The 8,001-nt window shown below is 29.0% G+C and overlaps 1 long non-coding RNA gene across 1 annotated transcript; it reads left to right on the forward strand.

The window, feature by feature from the left end:
• Positions 1-4,320: 4,320 nt before the first annotated feature.
• Positions 4,321-6,239, forward strand: LOC104732988 (uncharacterized). Its single transcript, XR_759027.3, has 5 exons — positions 4,321-4,520; positions 4,929-4,993; positions 5,284-5,369; positions 5,476-5,570; positions 5,670-6,239. It is a non-coding gene; the product is annotated as an uncharacterized LOC104732988 (long non-coding RNA).
• The last annotated feature ends 1,762 nt before the right edge of the window (positions 6,240-8,001 follow it).

The following is an 8,001-nucleotide window of genomic DNA, read 5'->3' on the forward strand; positions in this document are numbered from 1 at the left end:
TTCTTGGACTCTATTGTAATTGGACTGAGCCTATAACAGAAATCAGAAAAAAATGATGTGGAATGGAGAAAGATTATTATTGGACAAAAATATTGAACTGTATTAATCCTTATAATTTGATTGGCTAACTGTTTTAACTGATGTGTCAACTCCTCCTTCAACTAAAAAGGTAAGGTGTCAACACTGGATAGAAACACATTCAGTTTTTATTGTATTGATGCTTATCTATACTAGTATTTTTGCAGCAGTTTTTGCTCAAAAATACTTTTTGGAAAGTTTTTACATTTAATGCATTGACTTTAATATTAGTTACCAAAACTTCAAAATTAATTATAGGTAAGATTTTAAAAAATAAGGAAATCTTTTTAAATAATTCAAACATAAATATATGATTCCTTTCATTTTTATTTGAATTTATATTTTAATTATCTTGAATTATTCTATAATACATTTAGTTAATAAAAATTGTGATTTTTTCCTGCATAAGATGTAATACAAAATTTGAAAAACGGACATATATTATTCAATAGATGAATAAAAAATACGGGTACAATATATCACATCGTCTAAAAAAATTAGGAAATAGTTTAGAGTCATAATATAAAAGAAACCAAAATGATTCAGAATACAAATGAGTAGAAACCTTGATTTATCAAGCACAAACTTTAAAAACATTTATTTGGTTTATTCCGGTTCTTTATTTTAAAGAATTTTAAAAGGTTAAATATAAAAAATATTTAAAACTTTTAAAAAGTTAAATATGATAATATTATATCGTAGATACACAATAAATATTAAAAATTAAAATGATATAGTGTGAGTTAAAATATCTCGGGACGGGGTTCTATAGCGGGAGAAGTTTTATCGATATTTATATAAATTAAAAAAATATCATTAATTCGGTGTTATACGGGTAAAACATCATTTCATTATTTAGTTAACACTGTCAGTATCAGAAAATAGACATATCTAATTAAATTGATTAAAGAAATATTATATATAAAAAAAATATATTGCGGTATTATATAGTTTATTTAACAATTATTATATAATTATAACATATTTAACTAATAAATATAACTTATAATTTAAATATTTTAGTTATAAATTTTACCCTGCAGTGTACCACGGGTCCTAATCTAGTTTACGTTTACAACAATAGATTTTAATAAGATCTTACTTAAGGTTAATTAAAACATTGGTGCGAATAAAAAGGCAATCCTGCTAATTGGGGAGAAAAGAAAAGAGCTGACCTCAGAAGATGAAGATCGAGACTGCTGTGTTGATCCGCGCAAGTCTGGCGATGGACTTGTCTTTTTTTTTATACACAATGTTTGGCCATTTTTCCACAATGTATATTAATATTATGATATATGAGGCTGCTGGTTGCAAGATTAAATATTAAATTTAAGAGAATCTAATTGTAAATTAATAGCAATAATTGTTCAATGACAACGTGAAGTCTTCCTTAAACAAACGATTATCTCTTGGACTGCGTAGACTTTGTATTTTTTTTTATGATGGCGAACCAACTGGTAAAACTTGTAGGTGGAAATTGGAATTCACCATAAAGGGTGTCGCACTACTAATAAGTTTAAAGATGAGCTTGTCATCGAGAGAATAGAGCTAAAATAGGATAAGTATAAAAAATCATGATGAATACTATACATGAAGACGAAAATAAATTGCAAAATGACATAATTTTTTTTTTGTTTTGAACCTTTGAACAATACTGTATGTATGTATATATCGGTACTCTATAGCTTTTAACCATATTAAACCATTGTATTAAAGTGTGATTTTTCACCATACAATTTTTTTTTTGTCAACTAAACAATATTTAAAAAATAACTCCACGGTTGGTAAACTAGAAAGAAATTGTTTACAAAAGAAATAGCAGAAATTAAAGATTTAGACAAGCGAGCAAGGCAATCCGCTTCAAGATTCGAGGAAGTAGGAATCTTCGACAAAGAAAAAAGTAGAAAAGTCGTCCTTAGCATGTGGAAATCGTCTAGGAGATTAGAGAAGGCAGGTCAATCTTCAGGAGCTTGAATCATCGCTACTAACTCTGCACGACTCGTTGCGAAGGACCGACAAACAACTCTGTTTCACCATACAATATATACGTATATACCATAGTTTAGAACACTGCGTTCAGTTGATGTCTAACTGGCCATCGAGATTGTAAAATCTTCTACATATTGGAATTATGCAGTTTTTTTATTAAACGAATTTATGCGGTTACAATTTATTTGGAGGCTTAGTAGAAGAATATATATAGACATATACACAAAAATGGAGCAACTAATCATTATTGTTAAAAAACGCTAAGTGGTGACTGAACGCCTAACACCTAAAATATCTAATCAAAGTTTAGATGGATTAAAAAGAATTAAGCATTCACAATATAAATTGTCAATATGATATTATTTATAAAAGTTATACAAAAAATCAATTAGAAAAGTAAATGTGTTATATTGTAAACAAGAGTTAGACAAAAGAAAATTGTTTAGTTCATATCAAACAACATGTTAAAATTTATAGCCATACATACATGTATACGAAGTTAAAACTTACAAATTTATGTCTATGTAATTAGATATTTGAAAAATTCACTGAAAATAAAAATAATATTCCCTTTGTATCATAAATGATGATTTTCTAGGATTCTTTTTTATATCACAAAAATTGATTTTCGGTAAACTTTTAGTATCATTTAATGTTACAAAATTGTAAATTTCAAGATTCATTAATTGAGAATTTAAAATTTTGATGAATTACTATTGTTTAATAGTTATGAGAAATATGTTATTATAGATAAATAATGCATTTGTAGTTAAACATTGAATGTTTTCTTAGTTTAGGTGAATTTCTAGAAAATCATCTATACTTGTATTTTTGCTCAAAAATATGTTTTTGTTAACATTTACCATTGAATACCATTAGATGCTTATATTCATATCCAAACAAGTTTAGTTAACTTTTTCTATTATCTTTATAACCAAGCACAATTAAAATATTTTAAATATCCATATATATAATGTTCTACAATTAGTGAAGTGACCTTAGTGCAGTGGTCAATGATAAGTCTTTAATGCATAAGACACCATCACACCAGAGTTCGAGTCATATTCCCTATGAATATAGGGATTTGGCTAATGGGTCGGCCTATTGTGGCCCAATGATAGAGAAAAAAAATGTTCTACAATTAATATAGATATTTAGAAAATTCTTTTTAGATTAAAAAAATTTATTCCATCTCCTTTTGATTTTAAATTTTAAAAGTATTGAATCATCATCATATAATAAATAAAGTTAATAAAAATGTAACTTTTCTGCATATATTGTAAAGTCCAATAATCCAAACCAGACGTGTGGCAGAAGTTAGGGTTATCCTTGGCTTTGAAATGAAGAGTCTGAGAGAGAGAATACAACTTCAATGATGCGCAGTATATCTAGAACTAGAAATAAAAACTAAAAGATATTTACACATCACATTTTGGGCTTAGGTCTCTCTTTAACTCTACAATACTTAGTATTTGTGTGGGGCTTTTTTTTTTTGGTTTTTGTTATAGGGTTTGTGTGGGGCTTTTGTCCGGAGGTTATACAAGTTTTCTCAAAATTTGTGAATATTTGAATATTCTGATAGTTATTACTAGTTGTATCTAAATTGTGAAGGTCTTTTAAGGCTCACCACCAGAAGTTTGTATAAGATAATACATAAATTTTCTCTGTTTGAATTCAATTTTTCCTTGACGTGAACTCATTTAAGTTGACAAGAGACTGTGTTAAATTGGGAATGGAGATATTAGACAAAGCTTTGCAAACTAATATATGAAGCTCGACGATGATGAGCCCTCAATTCTTCCAAACCAGCCAAAATATTGTTAGAGTGAAAAGTAAAAGTAAAAGTAATTTGAGCGTTGGAATGTTACTGACTCTTACCAAAAGATGTCTTACATGATACTTAGGGGGGTGTATTAAATTAAGGATTTTAAAAGATTTTGGGATATTCTTAAATCTCCTATTATTTAATTGATGATTTTTTAAAATCATCTGAAATCCTATGTTATTGAATGTGAAATTTATAAAAATCATTTACAATCTCTTGTTATTCAATCAATAATTTATAAATCTCACCTCAAATCTACTGTTATTCAAAAAATCACAAATTCTTTTAAAAAATCTATTGAATGGAATTTTAGGAGACTTTTCTAACATTTTTAGTTCAAAATTATAGCTTACAAAATCTCACCTCTAAAGGTGATATTTTAAAATATTTGTTTTAAAAAGACTTTTCTTCGATCTACCAAAAAAAACGACTTCTAACACTAGCAAATTTTTTTCACACTAGCGACTTTTCATCCACACTAGCAATTTTTTTTTGTCGAACTCTCACTCTCTCTCTTTCTCTCTTTCTCTCTTTCTCTCTGGAAAAATCCTATAATTTGTTGATGTGTAATCGAGTTCATCTTCTGCAGGAATCAATGGATGGTATCTGGAACTTCATAATAGATAAGGTAAACTGTCTTGTATCTTGATTCTTGAGTAAAGCTTCAAATCGTTTTGTAATTAACCTCTTGAGAATCCTTACAGCTTATTTTCCCTAATCCTTTAAAATTTCTTAGCTACTTTTGAATTTGCAAAAAACCCAAAAAAAAACTGCAGATTTGATTCACTTTTTGATGAAATTGGTGTTAATTTGATGGTATGATATCAAATTCATCAAACGTGAATCAAATCAAATTGGTGTTAAAAAAAACAACATGTCTTTATACGAACCCATGATAGCAAATGTTTAGGCCTCTCTCTGATCAGATTTGTACGAACCCATGATAGCAAATGCTTCATAGTAAACTAATCCAGGAATTAAAAATAAAGGGGGAATGAGTAGAGGAAAGTTTTTTATGAGCTTTATGATCCAGCAGGATAATAACATGGCTGAAGATGTTAGCTACCATAACGTGGTTCATTCGTTTCAATTCCTTGTCAGGTACTTTGACCCCCTACTTGTGTTATTATTTGATCTGAATTTCCAAAGATTTGTATTTGAAGATGACATTCACCGACACTTGGATCCTTTGTTATCTAGGTGTTTATTTTTATAAGAAGGCTAACATGACTTAAGTTACCATTATGAAACTTGCAGTTATCCTGCTTCTGATTGGTTGTTAATACTGTAGGCATACCTCTCATTTGTTTGATATTGGCTGCCATAACTCTGTTTATTCTTTTTACAAATTTAAGTCTGAATGGTTTTGCTGACACTTGTTTTTCTCGCAGAAACTTCTGCAGGGTTACAAGCAAGGAAGTGGTATATTATGTAGCTGCTGCGATACAGAGATAACACGCTGAATGCAGTGACTAATGTAAGTTGACATTCTTTCTTTCTGGCAATTTTTTAGCATTAGTGGGCTGGTCTTTTTGGATCAAAGAATTCTAATATATGGGCTTTTCCCCTTCCTTTCTTGTTAGCTAGGGTTAGTTTATTGGTGTATATATATATTCAAGATCGGCAGCTTTCTTCTCTCCTACTATCATACTTGAGGTTTATTTTCTTCTCTGTCAAAGTGAGTATTTTCTATTATTTTTTATGTTATCTCACTTATATTCTTTGTTATTAATTTTTATGTTATCTCACTTATATTTGTATAATTTTTAAATTGTAGAAAAATATTATTTAGTTGATTGTGGATTCGCCAATCGTCATCAATTTTTAGTTCCATTCCGAAGTACTCGCTATCATCTCCAAGACTTTAGGGGACAAGGAAAAGATCTTGTAACTGCAAATGAGTTGTTTAACCATCGTCACTCTAGCTTACGCAAGATTGACGTAGTAGAGAGGATTTTCAGCATCTTCAAGTCAAGATTTCTCATTTTCAAATATGCACCACCCTTTCCATATAAGACGCAAGTAGAGTTAGTACTTGCTTGTGTTGTTTTACATAATTATCTTCGTCAAGAATGTCGTTCAGACTTGTTTGAAGATGTTAGACATGCAGAAGGAACTGACGCTGATGAAAGAGTTGATGATGGGAATAATGAAGAAGAACAGCTTCATGGTACTCAAGACCAACAAAGAGTGTTTGCTAATAACTGGAGAGCAACTATAGCGGAAAACATGTGGACAGATGCTATGAATATGGGATCATGATACAATACTATTGTGCTTTATATTATATTGTTTTCATACTTTCTATTGGTTTATTATTTTTTATCCAATACTTTTTATTGAGAAATGCTTTGGCTCCTTAAATTAACCAAAGTGTGATCGAATGAAATGTGATTCTTCACATGACATGACGTTGAATCAAGCTGTTTTTTTTTCTTTCCTTTTTTAATTCTAAAATCACCTAAAATTTATAATCAAGTCTCACCAAATCTCAAAACCCAAATCTCAAAAAATCTGCCAAAATATCAAAATCTCCTAAAATTACACTCAAATCTCCCAAAATTCTAAAATATTAAAATCCCAGCAAATCTCCTAAAATATCAAATTCAATACACCCCCCTTAATATGCTTACAATAAGAAGAATTGACCTAGTTTTAATTTCACTAGCTAAATCCATATTTCCAGAAAACGTCTAACAGTCAATTCTTTATTTGAAAACTTATACGAACCAATGTATCAGTTTAAAGGGTCTAACTTGTGTTAAAATAAATAACGGATGCACGAGTTTAATTATACGAACCAATGTATTATTTTATTTTTTGTTAAAGGGTTTCGAACCAATGTTTTTTTTTTTTTTTCTCAAAGTGGTTTCGAACCAATGTATTATGTATATTTATTCTACATCGCATGAACTTTTTTTTTTTTTTTCAATCATCCACAAAAATAAAGAATATATGCTTTGAGATAACATCGTAGTATATATGCATTATCCAAGTTGATTCGTTAGCCTTTGATTCTCTTTAAGTGGAGACTTTGTTATGAATTTGGAAAATATTTATATAGAACACATAAAAAATCTTTTTAACAAAAAAAAAAAAAAAAAAACACATAAAAATCTTGCATTGAGGTAAAAGCGTCGTCTCCCATAAGCATAAAAACATCTTTTGCGTCATTAAACATGCACAAAACTAGTTTAATTTAATCCAAGAGCCTAATTTCAATAACCGTTTATTTAGAATTTATCATGAATTTATAGATACAAAGTCGAGCTTTCATATTACCAAATACCAACTAGAATAAATACCAAAGAAAAGGAACAAAAAAAAAGAACCAATCAGAAAATATGTCTGATCAAATACCTAAAACGAAGCTAAACCGAGTTTCGATGGCACAGAAACTCTATCACTGATAACAAAACTCCACTAACTAAGCGTGTTCATATCCCTACTATTATTTTGAAACACAGTTTATGGACTAAACCTTTGTTTTGTAAAAAATTACAAGAGTATGTCATTGGAGTTATAACCAAATAATATATCTTCATTAAGGGTAAAAACGAAATTTTGTTCATATCCTAAACGGATAAACACGCGGATCCCGGATCGGATCTTTTAAAATGGTTTTTTTACGTCTAAATAATAAATAAAAGCAATACATTGTGTATTTTGCTAAGAAAATTCTAATAGCATATTGGTCCAATGAAGCTCTAATATTTCGGAAGGTGCCAAGTTCGATGCACCTTAGCTGCAATTTTTGCTGTTTCCAATAGTAATCCTACTACGATTTTTTTAAGAATTAGTGAGAAAATCTTATTTCCACAAATAAGCGGATTACACAGATCAAATATAGCACTTACCATATATGCTTACAAAACATGAATATTATAGTTTCCATGTATGCTTCCAAATATAATTTAAATTACCATATTCCCATAATATTACCTTTAAATTTGATCTTGATATCTGAGTTTCTTACAAAAATATAGGAATGTATATAATTTCAAAATTCCGAATATAACTGATTCTGTGATTAGTTGTTTTATCATTCATATTTAGCTATCTTCCTGAAATTTCAGGCATAACAGATTCAAGCATTTTTGAGTAAGCTG

This window comes from Camelina sativa, chromosome 12 (genome assembly GCF_030686135.1).
Source record: "Camelina sativa cultivar CO46 ecotype springtype chromosome 12, ASM3068613v1".
In the NCBI taxonomy this organism is placed as follows: domain Eukaryota; kingdom Viridiplantae; phylum Streptophyta; class Magnoliopsida; order Brassicales; family Brassicaceae; genus Camelina; species Camelina sativa.